The sequence below is a fragment of the Rhinoderma darwinii genome, chromosome 12 (assembly GCF_050947455.1).
Source record: "Rhinoderma darwinii isolate aRhiDar2 chromosome 12, aRhiDar2.hap1, whole genome shotgun sequence".
NCBI classification, from domain to species: domain Eukaryota; kingdom Metazoa; phylum Chordata; class Amphibia; order Anura; family Rhinodermatidae; genus Rhinoderma; species Rhinoderma darwinii.
In genome coordinates, this window is record NC_134698.1 from 31,853,731 (window position 1) to 31,873,329 (window position 19,599).

The window sequence follows — 19,599 nt, forward strand, 5'->3', positions numbered from 1 at the left end:
ACTGGAAATAAAGGCATCCTTTTTGCTTCATTGCAAATTTGTATCTTTTTGTGACAAGCAGCAGTGTACGTCCACATATATGGCATCGCCATACCCGGGAGAACCCGCTTAACAGTTTGAGGTATTTGTCTTCAGTGGTACGAACTGGGCACAAAATATTGTGCACTAAAATGACATATACCTGTGGAAATTTTCACTTTGCACCATCCACTGAGCATTCATTTCTAATAGAAAAAAAAAAACTGTGTGGTCAAAATGCCTTGAGGGGTTCAGTTTCCAAAATGGGGGTCACTACTTGGGGGTTTGTTTTACTATTTGACCTCAGAGCCCTGCCGTTGTGGGCTAATGCTGCGAAAATCACCAAAATAGGTCTCACATGCGCCTTTCACTCCTAAGCCCTGTCATATGTCCAGGCAAATGATAAATGCCTTGAGGGGTGTAGTTTACAAAATTGGGTCACTTCTCAGGGTTTTGCACTCTACTCTGGTACCTAAGAACGCTCTGCAAATGCGACATGGCACTCCTACACCAGTCCAGCAAAATCTGTACTCTAAAAGCCACATGGCACTCCTTCCATTTTGAGCTCTGCCATGTGCCCAAACAGCAGTTTAGGGCCACACATGGGGTATTGCCGTACTCGGGAGAAATTGGGTAACAAATTAAGTGTTGTTTTTTCTCCTATTACCCCTTGTGGGAAAAAAAATTGGGTGCAAAACTACATATTTTTGGGGAAAAAAAAAATTTCATTTTCACTGGCTCATTCTAAAACAATCTATGAAACACCTGTGTGATCAAAAATGCTCAGTACTCCCCTAGATGATTACCCTGAGGGGTAAAGTTTCCAAAATGGAGTCACTTCTCAGGGGTTTCTACTGTACGGGTACTTCAGGGGCTCTGCAAATGCGACATGGCGCCCAAAAAACAATCAACCAAAATCTACATGCCAAGTAGCACTCTTGCCATTCTGAGCCCTGCGGTGTATCCAAGCAGCAGTTTATAACCACATATGGAGTATTGCCGTACTCGGGATAAATTGCTTTACAATTGTTGGGGCGCTTTTTCTCCTTTATTCCCTGTGAAAATGAAAACAATTCAACATTTTAGTGGAAAGAATGGAGATTTTCATTTTCACTGCATAATCCCAATAATTCAGCAAAAAAAACTGTGGGGTCAAAATGCTCACTATACCGCTAGATAAATTCCACGAGGGGTATAGTTTCCCAAATGGGGTCACTTTTGCCGGGTTTGCACTATTTTGGCCCCTCAGTGGCTTTGCAAATGTGACATGGGGCCGCAAACCAATCCAGCAAAACTTGAGCTCCAAAAGTCAAATGGCGCTCCGTCCTTTCTAACTTCCGCCATGTGTCCAAACAGCAGTTTATTACCACATATGGGGTATTGCTGTGCTCAGAAGAGTTTGCTTTACAAATATTGGGGTGTTTTTTCTCCTTTATCTGTTGTAAAAATGAAAAAATCGGAGCTAAAACTACATTTTATTAGAAAAAAATTTAGATTTTCAATTTCAAGGCATAATTCCCATAAATTCAGCAAAAACCGTGTAGGGTCAAAATGCACACTACACCCCTAGAAAAATTCCTTGAGGGGTGTAGTTTCCAAAATGGGGTCACTTTTGGGGAGTTTCCACTGTTATGGTTTCTCCAGGGCTTTGCAAACACGACATGGCACCGAAAACCAATGCAGCAAAATCTGCGCTCCAAAATCCAAATGACCCTCGTTCCCTTCTGAGCGCTGCCGTGGGTCCAAACAGCAGTTTATTACCACATATGGGGTATTGCCGTAATCGGGAGACATTGCTTTACAAATGTTGGGGTGCTTTTTCTCCTTTATTCCTTGTAAAATCTAAAACATTGTTTTTCAGAAAAAAAGTAGATTTTCATTTTCACAGACCAGTTCCAATAAATTTAGCAAAAAACCTGTGGGCTAAAAATGCTAACTATACCTCTTGAAAAATACCTTGAGGGGTGTAGTTTCCAAAATGGGGTCACTTTTAGGGGGTTTCCACTGTTTTGGCACCACAAGACCTCTTCAAACCTGACATGGTGCCTAAAATATATTCTAATAAAATAGAGGCCCCAAAATCCACCAGGTGCTCCTTTGCTTCTGAGGCCGGTATTTCAGTCCATTACCACACTAGGGCCACATGTGGGATATTTCTAAAAATTGCAGAATCTGGGCAATAAATATTGAGTTGCATTTCTTGGGTAAAACCTTCTGTGGTACAGAAAAAACTGTATTACATATGAATTTTGTAAAAAAAAAATGAAATTTGTAAATTTCACCTCTACTTTGCTTTATTTCCTGTGAAATGCCTAAAGGGTTAAAAAAAAATCTGAATGTGGTTTTGAATACTTTGAGGGTTGCAGTTTTTAAAATGGGGTGTTTTATAGGCGGGTTTCTAATATATAAGGCCCTCAAAGCCACTTCAAAACTGAACTGGTCCCTGAAAAAATAGCCTTTTGAAATTTTCTTGAAAATGCGAGAAATTGCAGCTAAAGTTCTAAGCCTTGTGAGGTCATAGAAAAATAAAAGCACGTTCAAAAAACGATGCAAACATAAAGCAGACATATGGGAAATGTTAACTAGTAAATATTTTGTGTGGTATTACGATCTGTTTTACAAGCAGATACATTAGAATTTAGAAAAATGCAGATTTTTGCAAATTTTCTCAAAATGTTGGTGTTTTTTACAAATAAATATTGAATTTAACGACAAAATTTTCTCAGTATCATAAAGTACTACATGTCACGAGAAAACACTCTCAGAATCGCTTGGATAGGCAAAAGCATTCTGGAGTTATTACCACATAAAGTGACACATGTCAGATTTGCAAAAATCGGCTGTGTCCACAAGGCCAAAATAGGCTGTGTCCTTAAGGGGTTAAGGCCGGGCACTAGCATGCGCACGTACCCTACGGGACACAGCAGACCGGAGCGGAAGTGAGCGCTGGCTTCACCTAGGAAGGAGATGGGGACCAGCGCTCACGGATCAATGGCTGCGGGCATCGGGAGGTGAGTAAACCCGATGGCCCGTGGCCATGGACGCTACACCCGGCACTCTCTTCATTCGGAAACTTGCTCCATTGTCTCTGAACTTTATGGTCCCCAAACTAAAGCTAGCGAACAGTAATCTCACGCAGCACCCTAAAGAAGTTCTCAATAGTTTCTGATACATTATTCAAGGATATCTCCTTGCCCATATTAACAGACCCCCACAGAGATAATATGGAGGCCCCTATATCGACTCAGGAAGTTCTGGCTGCGATTAAATCCCTCAAACCAGCAAAATCCCCATGACCAGATGGGTCCTCTAATCTCTACTTTAAAAAATTTGCGGTTGTTTTGGCCCCTCACTTGGTCATCCTATATAATGCTGTAAGGGATGGTAGTCCTCCTGCACCTAAAGGCCTCAGGGCGTACATATCAGTGATCCCGAAACCAGGCAAAGACCCCTCTTCTTGTCAAATTTATAGACCAATATCATTAATTAATGTTGACATGAAGATTCTCACTAAAATCTTGGCCATGAGACTCAATGCCTTTTTAGAACAATACATTCACCCTGATCAGGTGGGTTTCGTTCCACACAGACAAGCGGCTGATCAGACTAAAAGGACCATTGATCTTATATCTCTTTTTCGTTCGCACTGGGATGGGATGCGGAAAACGGGAGCACTGGGCCTGTCAGTGGATCTGCATAAGGCTTTAGTTTCCCTGACCTGGGACTACTTATTTTTTGTCCTGAGGCGTTGGGGGTTTGGAGATAAATGTATTACCCTTTTGAGAAGTCTATATTTGGCTTCATCTGCCCAGGTAATGATCAAGGGATTCTTCTCAGACCGTAAAACTATGGGCCGGGGAACGAGACAGGGGTGCCCTCTATCCCCTATCCTTTTTGTCTTGGTAATTGAACCCCTGGCACACCTGATCAGGATGAAAAACAACATAAAAGGTGTTGAGGTTGGGGGTCAGACACATAAATGTGCACTTTATGCGGACGACATCTTACTGGTTTTGTCGTCCCCCCTTACGTCCCTCCCAAATCTCTATCACATTTTAGACCAATTTTCCTAAATCTTGGGATTAAAAGTCAACCATGATAAGTCTGAGGTTTTGAACATCAGCATTCCACATTCCATGGCCAAGTTGATACAATTGAACTTTCAGCTGAGATGGAGGGAAGACAAAATCTCCTACCTGGGGGTTCACCTTACTCCTTGCTATTTTACCCTTTTTCGCACAAATTTCCTCCCTCTCAAACAGAAATTTAAAACTGACTTGTTGCACTGGGCTTCTATGCCTCTTTCCTGGTTCGGTAGGATAGCAGCTGTTAAAATGACGGTTCTTCCCAGAATCTTGTACTTCTTCCGCACTTTGCCAATAGATTTCCCTGCCCCTTATTTAAAAGACCTTCAAAGGCTTATATTGTCCTTCGTTTGGGGTCCTAAACTGTGTACAGTCACACAAAGTACTCTATAGGCTCCTAAAGTATTGGAAGGTTTGGGTTTACCGAACCTCACTAAATACTACTATGCTGCTCGTTTGACACCCTTAGGCCTCATGCACACGACCGTAGCCGTGTGCACGGCCGTGATTTTCGGGTCGGCCGGCTGCGGACTGTCAGCGGACTGTCAGCCGCAGGCCGCCCGCACATGCACATGGCCGCGGCCATTGTTTTCAATGAGCCCGGACCGCAGAACCGGGCCGTAATAAGACATGGCCGTTCTTTCTGCGGTCCGGGCTCCCGGGCCGTGCACGGACCGCAAAAACTATGGTCGTGTGCACGGCCCCATAGAAAAGAATGGGGCCGCAATTCTCCCGTGGATTTTCGGGAGAATTGCGGCCGCAAAAACACGGTCGTGTGCATGAGGCCTTAGTCTCACTCCACAGTATAAGTAACCAACCACGTTGGATTTCTATTGAACAAACAGCTACTCCTGATGTTCCTGTAGACCAGTTGTTATGGCTGAAGCCCAAACACAGACCACCTGTCCACTAATCTCTTCTTCCTTGGCGCTGTGGAATAAGTTGAGTCATAGGTTCCGGCTCTGTTCCGTGCACACACCTGCAGCCAGATTATTTGCTAATCCTATTTTTGCTCCTGGAATGCAACCGTCAGTGTTTCAATGGTGGCTGGATAAAAATCTATACAGAATTGGACACTTTTGTGATAGACTAGGCGTAAAACCCTCTCATTTCTACCAGTCCATCCACCACATGCCGGATTTCTGCTTTCACCAGATTCACCATTTTATGCCCTCATTTAAACCTACTTCGGTTCCGCAGACTACTTCAGTATTTGAGAATTTATGTTTGAATAATTCTAGTGGTCATCATCTCTTGTCTAATATTTACTCATTTTTGGTTTCAACGTCGGACAAGCTGTCATATATGTCTATGTGGGAAAGGGACTTACACACATCCTTTACTGTTAGGGATTCGCAAGATATGGCAGAACGTACTTTTTCCCATCCCTTGGTTGAACTTGATGGACATGTGTCTTTTTTCAACTGTACTGTGTAACTATGTACTGCGAAAATTTCAATTAATGCTTCACTGGTCGAAGCCAATTATAAAGTATTCTTACGTTGGTACTTAATTCACTCTAGACTTGCCAAGATGTTCCCTTCTACATCATCTTCTTGCTTCAGACCCTCTGCATAAATGGCGGTGTTGCCCGAAGGTACGCCGGTTTTGGCGAAGAATCTTTAACATGCTATATTCTATAAGTCAGATTAACGTGAAACTGTCCCCGTCACAGGCATTACTTAATCGAACCGTCCCTGGGTTATCTAAAGCCTCTCATAAATTTGTATCCTTTTCCTGGCAGCCAAAATTGCTATAGCTACATCCTGGAAAAGTCCTGTGATTCCCCTTCATCTGGTTGAGACTAAACTGAATTGGAATATGGTCAATGACCGTTTAGACTGTATGGTCTCAGAACATGAGGAACTCTTCCTTAACCCCTTCCCCCTTTGGCCACTTTTGACCTTCCTGACTAGAGATGAGCGAACCGGGACAACCGAACCCGGTTTCGGTCCGAACTTCCGGAAAAGTTTGGTTCGCAGCGAATCCGAACTTCACCGGGTTCGGCCGAACCCGTTTTGACCGAACCCGGCTACATTTTGGCGCCTGCCACATGTTACATCTAAAATGGAGGATTTCACAAGATCACCTGACATCACCTGACATCAGGCTACCCCATAAAGCCTTGCAAACGGCTCTCCCAGCCAATCGGGAGGCAGCATAGGAGCGGGCTCAAGCCTGCAATAAAAGTCTATGCACGGAGCTCAGCAGCCATTTTACAGACAGGAGCTTTAGGGATAGCATCTCTGTGCAGTAAGGGAAAGCTTTAGGAATCTAAAAAGGCAGGAATCCCGCAATCGAAGGGGCTCATCCACTACTCACTACTCAACCAGTGTGTGAATACGCTTTTATAAGGGGCTCATCCCCATTGCATCCAACTTGCAATACAGGCAGGCTTTGTAGTACTAAAACGCCCAGCATTCCCTGAGTGCACTGCAGCGTGGCTGATAGAAATTCTCATTCATTGCCATTTGCCAAGCCAGTGTCAGTGTGTGAATACGCTTTTAGAAGGGCCTCATCCCCGGCCGTTAACATAACAAACAAATAACAATACAACTTGCAATACAGGCAGCCTTTGAAGTAGTGGTAGTAGTACTACAAGGCCCAGCATTCCCTGAGTGCACTGCGGCGTGGCTGATAGAAATTCTCATTCATTGCCATTTGCCAAGCCAGTGTCAGTGTGTGAATACGCTTTTAGAAGGGGCTCATCCCCGGCCATTAACATAACAAACAAATAACAATCCAACTTGCAATGCAGGCAGCCTTTGTAGTAGACGTAGTAGTAATACAAGGCCCAGCATTCCCTGAGTGCACTGCAGCGTGGCTGATAGAAATTCTCATTCATTGCCATTTGCCAAGCCAGTGTCAGTGTGTGAATACGCTTTTAGAAGTGGCTCATCCCCGGCCGTTAACATAACAAACAAACAACAATACAACTTGCAATACAGGCAGCCTTTGTAGTACTAGTACTACAAGGCCCAGCATTCCCTGAGTGCACCGCGGCGTGGCTGATAGAAATTCTCATTCATTGCCATTTGCCAATCCAGTGTCAGTGTGAATACGCTTTTAGAAGGGGGTCATCCCCCAGGTTTTGATTCAACTTGCTGCACTCCAGCAGTGAAATGTCTGGGGAAAAAAAAGGTTGTGAAAGGACGGGGTAGAGGAAAAAACACCCATGCCGTCTCCTCTTCCAGTCTAAATGTTGGATCTGTTGGTGCCAGACCCAGTACCAGCATTTGTGGCACAAGACATGTGCCCAGTTCCACTAGTAGCAGCTGCCATGTGCCTGCTGGTAGTAGTAGCAGTATCAGCAAGCCAGACTTGTCCATCTCCTCCGGTGGGCGGGTTACTTTAGACAATACGGCCATTGTGGACTGGTTGGCTTTCTCGCAGTCATCTCAGCAGGAAGACTCTGACGATCTGGCTTCAAGCCAGGTTTCGTTGGATTCCAGATCTCTGCAGTTCCTTGGCACGGTGACAGTAGTAATATAGGTATTTCTAGCGTTTCCATTCCATCATCTATGTCTTCGCTCCCCCTTCCTAGCGGGAAGCCATCTTTCCTGAGAGTCCTAAGAGACATCTCCTCGGGTGCGAAGGAAGATACTGAACAACATAGTGATGATGATGATTTGTTTTCCGCGAGTCAGCCAACGGAGTGTGTTGCGGCGGTGGTGGAGGTGGAAGCGGTGTCCGAGACGCATAGCTGCGGTAGTGGGGGTGTTGGTGGTGGTAGCCGTGGTGGCAGAAGCAGTAATGAGGGGGGGCATGGAGCCCGCCATGATGTCACATCACATTCACAACACAGTGACAGAAGTGGCGGGGATGATGAGGAAGGCTATGATGATGATGTTGTTTTTGACAGGACGTGGGAACCAGGTGACGAGGTGATGACGGCGTCAGAGGAGGAGGGTAGTAGTGGCGGCACTGGCCGGGATAAACAGCCAAGCTGAGGTAGGGGCAGATGTCAATCTGCAAAACGTTGCAGCGGTAGGGTTAGCTCAGGAGCCGGTGACGGCGACACTGATGCTGGTGTAGGCTCCCGAAAAAAGCCTGCCAGACAAGGGGCAAGCTCGGGTGGTGGTGGTGGACGTGGTACTACCTCTTTACGGTACTCTGCCGTGTGGCAATTTTTCTGTACCTTCCCGGAGGACGAAAACATGGCACAGTGCCGTAACTGCAAGCAGAAAGTAAGGCGTGGGCAGGGCAGCAATGTAGGAACTACCGCTCTACGTAAACACATGGAGCGGCATCACAAGGCCATGTGGGACAATCGACATGCCCCACCATCATCATGTACATCTAATGAAGACCCCTCTGCAGCTGCTGCTGCTGCTCAGAGTCCCTGTCATCTAAGTAGTAGCCAGGCCTTATCCACCATGTCGTTGTCATCATCATCATCACTGTCATCTAGTGCTCTTCCTACGTCCTGTCAGTTATCCATTACGGAATCGTTGTCCAATAAGCAACAATATATACCCAGTCATCCACTTGTCGTGCAGCTTAATTCACACCTGGCTAAGTTGTTGGTGGTGCAGTCGCTGCCGTACCACCTGGTCGACTCTGCCGGCTTCAAGCAATTGATGGCGTGCGCTCAGCCTAAGTGGCGAATACCTAGCCGACATTACTTCTCCAAAACAGCTGTCCCTGTCTTGCACAAGCATGTGGAGGAAAAGGTGTGCCAGTCCTTGCAATTATCCGTGTGCAGCAGGGTACATGCCACCGTCGACACGTGGAGCAGCAACTATGGGCAGGGACAGTACATGTTTTTCACGGCCCACTGGGTCAATATTTTGCAGTCCGATGCATCACCGCAGCAATGCCAGGCATTACCACCTCCACGCTTGTATCTTTCTGGTTCAACTCCGGACACCAGGCGCCTACCATCCTCCTCCTGCTACTCCTCCTCCTCCTCCTTGCCCTCCTCCTTGGAGGTCTTCCCGTCCCCGACAGGACACAGCGTATCTTCCACTCCTCCTCCCTCCTCTTTTCATAGGTGCAAGGTGAAGCGCCACAACGCTGTCTTACACCTGCTGAGCCTGGGCGAGAAAAGCCACACAGGGCAGGAGCTGCTGCTGTGCATCAAGGAGGAAATCGCACGCTGGCTGTCTCCTCTGAAACTCACACTGGGCAATGTTGTCTCTGATAACGGGAAGAACATTGTGGCTGCACTGCGTCTAGGTCACCTGACACACGCTCCTTGCATGGCACATGTGATCAATCTGGTCATAACACACTTCTTAAAGTCATATGTTGGTTTGAAGGGTGTGCTGGCCATGTCCAGGAGGGTTTGCGTTCGCTTTAGACGTTCGTATGCATTTAAGCACGCCCTCCTGGACTTGCAGCGTCAAAACAATCTCCCAGAACACAGCCTGATTTGCGACGTTCCAACACGCTGGAATTCAACCCTGCACATGTTGGACCGTCTGTACGAACAGCGGAAAGCCGTGAATGATTTCCTGATGCAGCAGACGGGCAGCGTTTGGAGCCAGTGTAATTTCGAGCTCAGGCACTGGCAGCTGGTTAGAGACGCATGTCGCGTTTTGAGGCCCTTTGAAGAGGCCACACGATTTGTGAGCCGTGACGCTAGCGGAATGAACGATGTTATGCCACTGATATTCATTATGGAGCAAACGCTCACAGCGATGATTCAGCAAAGGATGGAGGAAGGATCACATCTGGCTATGGATGTTGAGGAGGAGGAGGAGGAGGAGGATGAGGAAACAGGACCTGAAGAGGAGCTGGATTTGGAGATGGAATCACAGGAAGGGATAGGGGACGAGGCAGCCGCACAACATGACAGTGATGGTGGTGATGACGAGTCTGACGACGACCTTGATGATGGACAACCATGGCAGTATGGGGCGGAGATGGAACCAACCGGGCCCTCTGAAACGCTGGCCGGGATGGCGAGCTGTATGCTTCAATACTTGCGCGCTGACTCTTGTATTGTTAGCATGAAGCAAAGAGATGAGTACTGGATAGCCACACTTTTAGACCCTCGGTATAAAGCCAGAATGGGGGAGTTCTTTGCGCCTTCCGAGAGGGAGGCAAAATTGGCTTATTATCGAGAGAAGCTATGCAGCCAGCTTGTCACGGCTTTCAAACGGCAAACACCTGCTGCAAGCATGTCTGACCGGGGGGCCACTCTCCGCTCCCCACTGTTTCATCGTTCCACCGCCTCTGGCAGAGCTAACTCTGCAATAGGCGGCAGCCGCGGCAGCAGCAGCAGCCAATTCAGTTTGGAAAATATGATGACAACATTTTTACATCCAATACCCCGACCTGACACACATCATAGTCACCAAAGGGATGTTCACAATCACCAGGTGCAGCACCTAAACAACCAGGTTCACTCGTACCTGGACTGTGCCCTTTCTCCATCAGAAATGCTGATCCCAGACCCCATGGACTTCTGGGTCAGCAGATTGGATCATTGGCAAGAACTGGCCCAGTTTGCCATGGGTTTACTGTCTTATCCACCCTCCAGTGTAGCGTCAGAGAGGGTATTCAGCACGGCAGGGGGCTTCGTCACCCCTAAGCGAACAAGATTGTCCGCCAACAGCTTGGAAAATCTCACGTTTCTGAAAATGAATCAAGCGTGGATCGGTGAGGATTTTAAAACCCCTGTGCCTGATGCCACTGATTAGATCTGACATTGCTGCTGCTGCTGCCGCTGCCGCCTGCTACTGCCGCCTGCTACTACGGGATTCTGTCCTGTCCACTATTTTTTTAATGTGCTGCTGCTACTACCACTACCACCCTTGCTGTCTGTGTTGGCTACCTCTACTACCACCAATACACCTCCACTGCCGCCCGTCTGCTACAAGCAGGCCTGAGGCCTGCCCCACCATAGGGCTTTGTCCTGTGACTGTCGTCCAGTCTCAATTTTTAATGTGCTGCTACTACTACTACCACCCTTGCTGTCTGTGTTAGCTACCTCTACTACCACCAATACACTTTCACTGCCGTCTGCTACAAGCAGGCCTGCCCCACCACAGGGCTTTGTCCTGTGACTGTCGTCCAGTCTCAATTTTTAATGTGCTGCTACTACTACTACCACCCTTGCTGTCTGTGTTGGCTACCTCTATTACCACCAATACACCTCCACTGCCGTCTGCTACAAGCAGGCCTGAGGCCTGCCCCACCACAGGGCTTTGTCCTGTTACTGTCGTCCAGTCTTTTTTTTTAATGTGCTGCTGCTACTACTACTACCACCCTTGCTGTCTGTGTTAGCTACCTCTACTACCACCAATACACCTCCACTGCCATCTGCTACAAGCAGGCCTGCCCCACCACAGGGCTTTGTCCTGTGACTGTCGTCCAGTCTCTTTTTTTAATGTGCTGCTGCTACTACTACTACCACCCTTGCTGTCTGTGTTGGCTACCTCTACTACGACCAATACACCTCCACTGCCGCCCGTCTGCTACAAGCATGCCTGAGGCCTGCCCCACCACAGGGCTTTGTCCTGTGACTGTCTTCCAGTCTCTTTTTTTAATGTGCTGCTACTACTACTACTACCACCCTTGCTGTCTGTGTTGGCTACCTCTATTACCACCAATACACCTCCACTGCCGTCTGCTACAAGCAGGCCTGAGGCCTGCCCCACCACAGGGCTTTGTCCTGTTACTGTCGTCCAGTCTCTTTTTATAATGTGCTGCTGCTACTACTACTACCACCCTTGCTGTCTGTGTTGGCTACCTCTACTACCACCAATACACCTCCACTGCCGCCCGTCTGCTACAAGCAGGCCTGCCCCACCACAGGGCTTTGTCCTGTGACTGTCGTCCAGTCTCTTTTTTTAATGTGCTGCTGCTACTACTACTACCACCCTTGCTGTCTGTGTTAGCTACCTCTACTACCACCAATACACTTTCACTGCCGTCTGCTACAAGCAGGCCTGCCCCACCACAGGGCTTTGTCCTGTGACTGTCGTCCAGTCTCTTTTTTTAATGTGCTGCTGCTGCTACTACTACTACCACCCTTGCTGTCTGTGTTGGCTACCTCTACTACCCCCAATACACCTCCACTGCCGCCCGTCCGCTACAAGCAGGCCTGCCCCACCACAGGGCTTTGTCCTGTGAGTTGTGACTGTCGTCCAGTCTCGTTTTTTAATGTGCTGCTGCTACTACCACTACCACCCTTGCTGTCTGTGTTGGCTACCTCTACTACCACCAATACACCTCCACTGCCGTCCATCTGCTACAAGCAGGCCTGAGGCTTGCCCCACCACAGGGCTTTGTCCTGTGACTGTCCAGTGTCTTTTAATGTGCTGCTACTACTCACCTTTGCCAATAAAAAGGGTCAATTTTTGGAGGGCTTGTGAAAAGCCATTGCTTGTTGCTTTTACATCCATGTATGGAACTCTTTTATTATAAAAGTAAAAAACATAACAACAACATCAGCCGATGTAAACCATAACCAAAATACAACATATACAAACATAAACATAAGACATTATATACATATTTTTATTATATTTTTTTTAATTTTTTAATTTTTTTGTTTTTTTTAAATTTAATTTTATTTATTTTATTATTATTTATTTTTTTTCCTCAATATATATACTAACCCTAACTCTAGCTAACCTAACCCTTCACCACACCAGGCCAACACCCCGCCTCATGTCCCCTCATGTCCGCTTAGTCCTGATGCTGGCCTCCGCCACCACACCGTAGACCTCCCACTCAGACCCTCGCCCCATGTCCTCTCATGTTCTGCATAGTCCGGGCCCGAGCGGGAGAAAAAAAGAAAACAATATAATCCTCCCCACACCCCCCCCATTCCCCCACCCAACCTATCTAAACCCCTGTCACTCTCCCTCGCATATACATAACAACAAAAACACAACCCGAAAGCACCAAGTTCGGTTCCTGTAAGCCTTTATACTGCCTTTATGTACAGAAAACAAAAAACTCTGCCGTGCACAATCCCAGCCTACCACCAGAAAGAGGAGAAAGAGACCCACCCGACCCCCTCGGGGATAGGATCCACCCACGCCGACACCTCCCTATCGCTTCCCCTATCGCTTTCCCCTAAAGCTGTCCCTTCTCTTACCCTTTGTTTGATCTAGCCCTAAACTCGCCCTCCTTTACCTATTGTTTTCCCTATCGCTTAATTTTTTAGTGCCTAAGCGAGGGCGGACCCCCCCCCCCAGACGAGCCAGATGAGCCCCCCCTCCCCCTGAAGGTCAATACCCTAAGGCACCCCAAAAGAAAAGCCCCTCCATAGGCGAGAGGCTTTGGATGCTCCCAGTCTATCAACCTCCAAAGAACGTACCTTCACCAGGCCACCGATGATGTTCCCTACAACTTCTTCCACCAGGAGGATTTTGCTCTGCGTAGATACTAAATACCGTGCGTTCCAGGTAAAGTGCCTAACCACTATGCTAACTAAAAAAGAAGTGTTACGGTCCCTACCACCTAGGTCTCCGAACATCCCATAAGCCCACCCGGCGTAGGAGAGGTTGGCTAAGCCGAGCCAGCCGATGGAGGCACCCACCCTTTTGTACACCTCTGCATTAAAGGAGCAATGAAGCAGGAAATGCTCCATACTCTCTAGTGTATCGCTACACTCCTCCCGAGGACATCCTCTGTCATCAGTGTTTCTGTACTTCAAATTGCCCCTTACGTACAGTCTCCCATGGAAGCAGCGCCAAGCCAGATCCCACAACTTCTGGGGAATCCTCACTGAATTTAAAAGTTTTAATCCCTCCCTGAGGTCACTACTTGGGCAGTCTTTGAGAGCCAGGGGCTTCTGGAAGTGGGTCATCAGAACCCTTCTGTCGAGGAATTTCCTCGGCATGATCCTGATCTCCCACACCTCCAGACCCCACCGGCGTACCATCTTCAAGACCAGGGCGGCATAAGCTGGGAGATGTCCATGGGGTGTACGCAGGTCTTTCACTTGGCCTCCTCTCTCCCATTCCTGGAAGAAGGGCTGAAACCACTCCCTGTAGGAGAGAATCCACCAAGGAGCCCTCTCTTGCCAGAGGTTTGCCATATTGATCTTAACAAAGGTGTTCACTAGGAACACCACTGGGTTAACCATACCTAACCCTCTTAGTTTCCTTGGTAGATACGTAACTTCTCTCTTAATTAGGTTGAGCCTGTTCCCCCATAACAGTTGGAAGAACAGGCTATAGACTCGAGCCCAGAGAGGTTCTGGCAAGATGCACACACTGCCGAGGTAGAGCAACATGGGCACCAGGTAAGCTTTGGCCAAGTGAACCCTTTCTCTAAGGGTTAAGGACCAACCCTTCCATTGGCCGACCTTCTGGGCAACTAACTTTAGCCTGTCATCCCAGTTTTTCTTGGGATAATCACCCGGGCCAAATTCCACTCCTAAGATCTTTGCAGACCCCTGAGGCTCTGGAAGGGTGTCCAGGAGACCAAAACTAGGATCTCCTCCTCCCAGCCAGAGACTCACGCACTTGTCGCGGTTAACCTTGGACCCAGATGCCCGTGAGTAACATTCCACTTCTGACATCACCCACTCCGCCTCCCCTTGAGAGGAGACGAAAATGGAGACGTCATCCGCATATGCAACCACCCTCTGAGTGGCTTCCGGCCCTTCCAAGCCGACCCCGATCCCCGCCAATGGTCCACGGTCAACCCTTCTTAAAAAAGGGTCAATCGCAAACACATATAGCAGGGGACTCAGAGGACAGCCCTGGCGGACACCAGACCCAACCTCAAAGGGGGTTCCAACCCAACCGTTAACCAGCGCGAAAGTCTCTGCCCCAGTGTATAAGGTCTGGAGCCAATTGACAAACCCTCCCGGCAGACCATACCTCAGAAGGACCGACCATAGATACTCATGATTCACTCGGTCAAACGCTTTGGCCTGGTCCAAGGACAGGACGTACCCCTTCCACTGGCCAGAATTTCCCCGCTCCACTGCCTCTCTGACACTGAGGACAGCACTAAAAGTGCTGCGGCCTGGAACGGAACAATGCTGGACCGGCGAAAGAAGCCGGGGTGCAAATTTCACCAACCGATTAAACAGCACCTTTGCGAGAACCTTTCTGTCCGTATTGAGGAGCGCTATGGGACGCCAATTCTCAATACGGGTCGAATCCTTACCCTTTGATAGAACAATCAAAGCTGACCTCCTCATTGACTTTGGCAGAGTGCCCGAGGATAGACACTCATTAAATACCGCTGTCAAGAGAGGAACTAGGGTTCCTTTAAAGGTCTTATAGAACTCGGATGTTAAGCCATCCGGCCCAGGCGATTTTTTCAGACCTAGTCCGTCAATCGCCAGCATTACTTCCTCTTCTTTGATTGGATCCATCAAAACATTAAGGGAGGAGTCCTCTCCCGGCTCAGGGATAGTTTCAGCCAGGAAAGCCGACATCTCCTCCCGGTCTGGATCCTGCCTACCCAAAAGGTGAGAGTAGAAGGATCTAACGACCTCCAGAATCCCTGACTTGGATCTCCTCAGGGACCCTGTACTGTCTATTAGTCCTGTCACTATTTTACGACTCACTGACATCTTACAGTTCCTGTAGGGGTCGGGCGAGCGGTACCTCCCGAAATCCCTCTCAAGAACCAAAGATGCGTGCCTATCATACTGACACCTCTTGAGCAACGCTTTCACCCCGGAGATCTCCTCCTGGCTACCTCTGTCCGAGACCAGACGTTCGAGTTTCCTCCTCAGCTCCTGATACAGGCGGTACCTGCTCATGGACCTGAGGCCTGAATGCCGGCGGAAAAATCCTGCCACCCGATATTTAAAGGCTTAATCCTCATAAAGAGACTTTTCCGGTCCCACTTAGTTTGGGGACCATAGATGTTGATTAATCGCAATTCTTGTCCCTTTATGAGAACATCTAAAATCAGGCACCTTCCCATTTCTAATTCTATCATCCGTCGGCATTTTACCGGTGCGGTAAAAAGAACCGCCACACCGCTATATGGCTCGGCCGCAAGAGACCAGTAGGAGGGCCCGCGTCGCCAATCTCTCCTGGCTTTTACGACGTCTGCCAAAAGTGACAGCCTGGTCTCTTGCAAAAACAAAATGTCAGCTTCAACTCGGCTGAGAAAATCAAAGGCCATAAATTTAGCCATATCTGACTTAATGATGGCGACATTAATGGAAGCCAGCGTCAACGGTGTGGGTACCGCCATCCTGGATGATAAAATTAGATGGCTTTCTTCTTCCCACCCCTGTCATGGTCTGAGGAGGACCCCCCAGACTCTCTTCCTTTTTTTGCATGCTTTTTGGAGGTGGTGGAGTCCATTCCCTCCTGGTGGACCTCCCCCCCCCCCCTCACTCACACTCCCATCCTCGTCCCCCTGCCCCAGGTTGACCCCTGCCCCAGAGGCCTTTGTACCTCTTGGGGGAGGGGGTCCAGCGCCCTCTGAGACCCCTACCTCACCCTCCTCTTCACTTTGCTGAAGAGCTGGAAAATCCATGAGGGCTTGGTAGCGGTTGGGGGACAGCACCAGAGGGGTGCAGATGCTGCCTTCCGTGGCCGGGGCATGGCCAGATGACTTTGGCCCGCTCAAGATCTTGCCCTGTGTCCCAGGTGTTTTTTTAGGCTGTACCCTCTCTTCCTCACTAACACTTTCATATTGGGAGGATTGAGAGTCTTCAGCCGCTTTCTCCCTCTGGATCCTCCTGACCTCCTCATCCAATTCAGCGTCCCCAAGGGCATCCGTCTCCAGGGCAGGCTCCGGGTTCAGGCCAGAGGTCCGCCCAGTTGTCTGGGTTTCCCTCAGCTCCCTCTCCTTTTGCCTCTTCTCCAGCCTTCGATGGTAGGAAGGCTGGAGCCCTTTCCTTGATGTCTTCACTTGCCCTTTTGCTCCGCTATCTCTGCACGCCTCCTCGCCCACAGGAGCCACCCCACTCTCTCCTCCTGCAGGCCCGGCGATGGCATTGACCACGGAGCGGGGACACCTACTGAATGGGTGACCTAAGTCACCACACAGGTGACACCTAATCTGGTCACACGATGCGGCTAGATGACCTATCCCCCCACAATGAGCGCACTTCTGCACTGTGCAGGCTGCACTCAAATGCGAGGGGTCGCCACACCGGTGACACAGCCTCGGTTGCCCCTGGTAGAAGACCAGGATACGATCCCTCCCAAGGAAAGCAGAAGATGGGATGTGGGACACAGTTTGCCCCAGACGTTTAAGTTTCACCATAAACGTCCAGGCCCCTGACCAGATGCCAAACTCGTCCAGGTTCTTCCTGGGCATCTCCGCTACTTCCCCATACCGACTTAGCCAGGTCATGATGTCAACACAAGAAAGTGACTCGTTACGGGTGAGAACGGTCACCTTCTTGAGACCATTCTGACGGGATATTGCTTGTGCAGCAAAATCCCGCCAGCCGGGCTCGTCCTTCACCAGCTCATAATTCCCCCAGGAGACCTCTAGGCCTCCCGGTTGAACAAAGCTGATGTCGAACTCAGCTGAGCCATGAGGATGTATCAGGGCGAAGATGTCACGCGCCCTGAAGCCCATCCCCAGCAGCAGCTCCACCACCGTTTTTCTGGGGGGACAGATTTCATTTCCACGCCACCGGAGACGGACCACATTCCTCCTGACCACAGCCTGCCCGGTTGTCGGGAGTGACCACTGATCTCCTCTTTTCTCTCGGAAGGCCTCTACCCCGTACCTATCTACCCAGAAGGATAGATCCCTCTGCACACCCTCTATGGTTAGGGACTGCTTCCCCTCCCTTAAGGCCTGCAGGAGGCGCTGTTGCAAGTTACCCTCCCCAGGGCCCGAGGACGAGGGTGGGTGGGCCGGCGGTCCCCCCCCCCCACTACCCCGGCATAAGTCCTGCTCGGGGCACTGGGAAGGGGAGCGCCAGGCCCCCCCCACATTTCCGGCTGAAACATCCTCCCGTGGTCCTAACACCCTTTTGACCAAGCCAGGTTCCACATTATTACGTTTTTCTTTTGCCTTCCCTGCCCTGACCCCAACCCCCGCCTCTGCATCACCAGGCACAACTATGGAGGGGCCGCCAGATGACATAAGTGGCACCTCCACGCAACCCTCCGCATCATTGGTGTCCATGTCACTTGCCAGGGCAAGGAAAGGCACATTTTCGTTTGCATTTTTATTTACATTTTTATACACTTTATTATTATTAACTTTATTATTATTAACTTTTGTGTTTACTTTTGTATTTACTTTGCTATTATTAACATCTTTATTAACTTCCTCATTTGAAACGTTGCAGGCTATTTCCATCTCCACTATGTCTGCTGAGCTGCTTAGCAGCGGCCCCTCTATGTATCCATCAGCCAGGCCACTCCCCTCCTCCATATCGGAGTGGCCGGCTCCGCCCTCCATACTGGAGTGGCCGGCTCCGCCTCCAGCCGAGGCTTTGGCTACGCCCTTGTCCGAGGCGTCGGGTGCCCGCTGGCCTATCACGCTGGCCGGTCCCGGTACGACCGGATCGGCCACGTTGCAGGCACCCGACCCGCGGGACAGCGGTGCCCCCGACTTCCGGTCCGCCCCCCCCCACCGATATGCGGCTCACACCGCACACCGGTCTCCGGGGCTCGCCATCAGCCGGGACTGGGGCCACGCCCCCTGCAGCGCTCTGACAACCAGCGCCGCCCACTTCACAGTGAGCGGCGTCCGGCGCCATCTTGCCCGCCCTCGATGCTATCTCCCCGCTTTCCCGCCCCGACTCCACTGCAGAAGCCGGGGCTGGGGGGTTTGCGTGTCCTGCACGTCGGACCAGAATCTCTTCTGGCCCGGAGTGCAGGGGAGACTCGTGCACATATACCAGCCTCACCTCTTTTCTCCGCTCTTCCATCTGCTTCTGTTTCAGTTTTTTTTCCTTCTCCGCTCCGATGCCGCACTCCTCTCTTCCTCTTCCGGGGGCAGCTCCGATCCGAAGCTAAACCCCTCCAGCGACATGGGGGACTCCTGGTCGCAGATTTGAGTCATCAGACCAGGGGGGTGATCCCCCTCGGACCCGGAGCTGTTCCCCGAATCTGGCAGCCGCACAGCGTTTGGCACAATCCTGCTGATGGAGGCATCCCCCGACTGGCTGGGCGCCTCTGTACCTGATCCATCTCGTACAGGGACCGGCGTTGACATGTCGGGCATTTCCTCCTCTGAAGTACCTCTGCTTGCTGTCATGTCTTTTCCTCTGCTTGCTGTCAGTTTTTTTTTTCTTTTTTTTCCTCTGTTTGGCTTGACCCAGCCATTTGCAGGAACCGGTCATCGTTCCTTAATTTCTCGGAAAAGGCTCCTCCACCTTCCAGGATTGCGGCTCTCCTCTCCTCCACCTCCTTTACCTCCCGCAGCAGGGAACGGACCTGTGCCGAGTATTTGGCCCTCCTGCTGCCGGAGGATTTTGCCGCTCTCTGCCGGGCCACCGTTAGGTCTCCTCGGAGCCGATGCAGGGACCTCCCCAGGTCTTTATATTCCTCGAGGTGGGCCACCAGGCGGGAGCCAAAAGTAGTGGCCTCCTCTCCCGGCCTCAGTGACCCCCACTCCACGAGGTCCCTGCAGCCATGGTGTT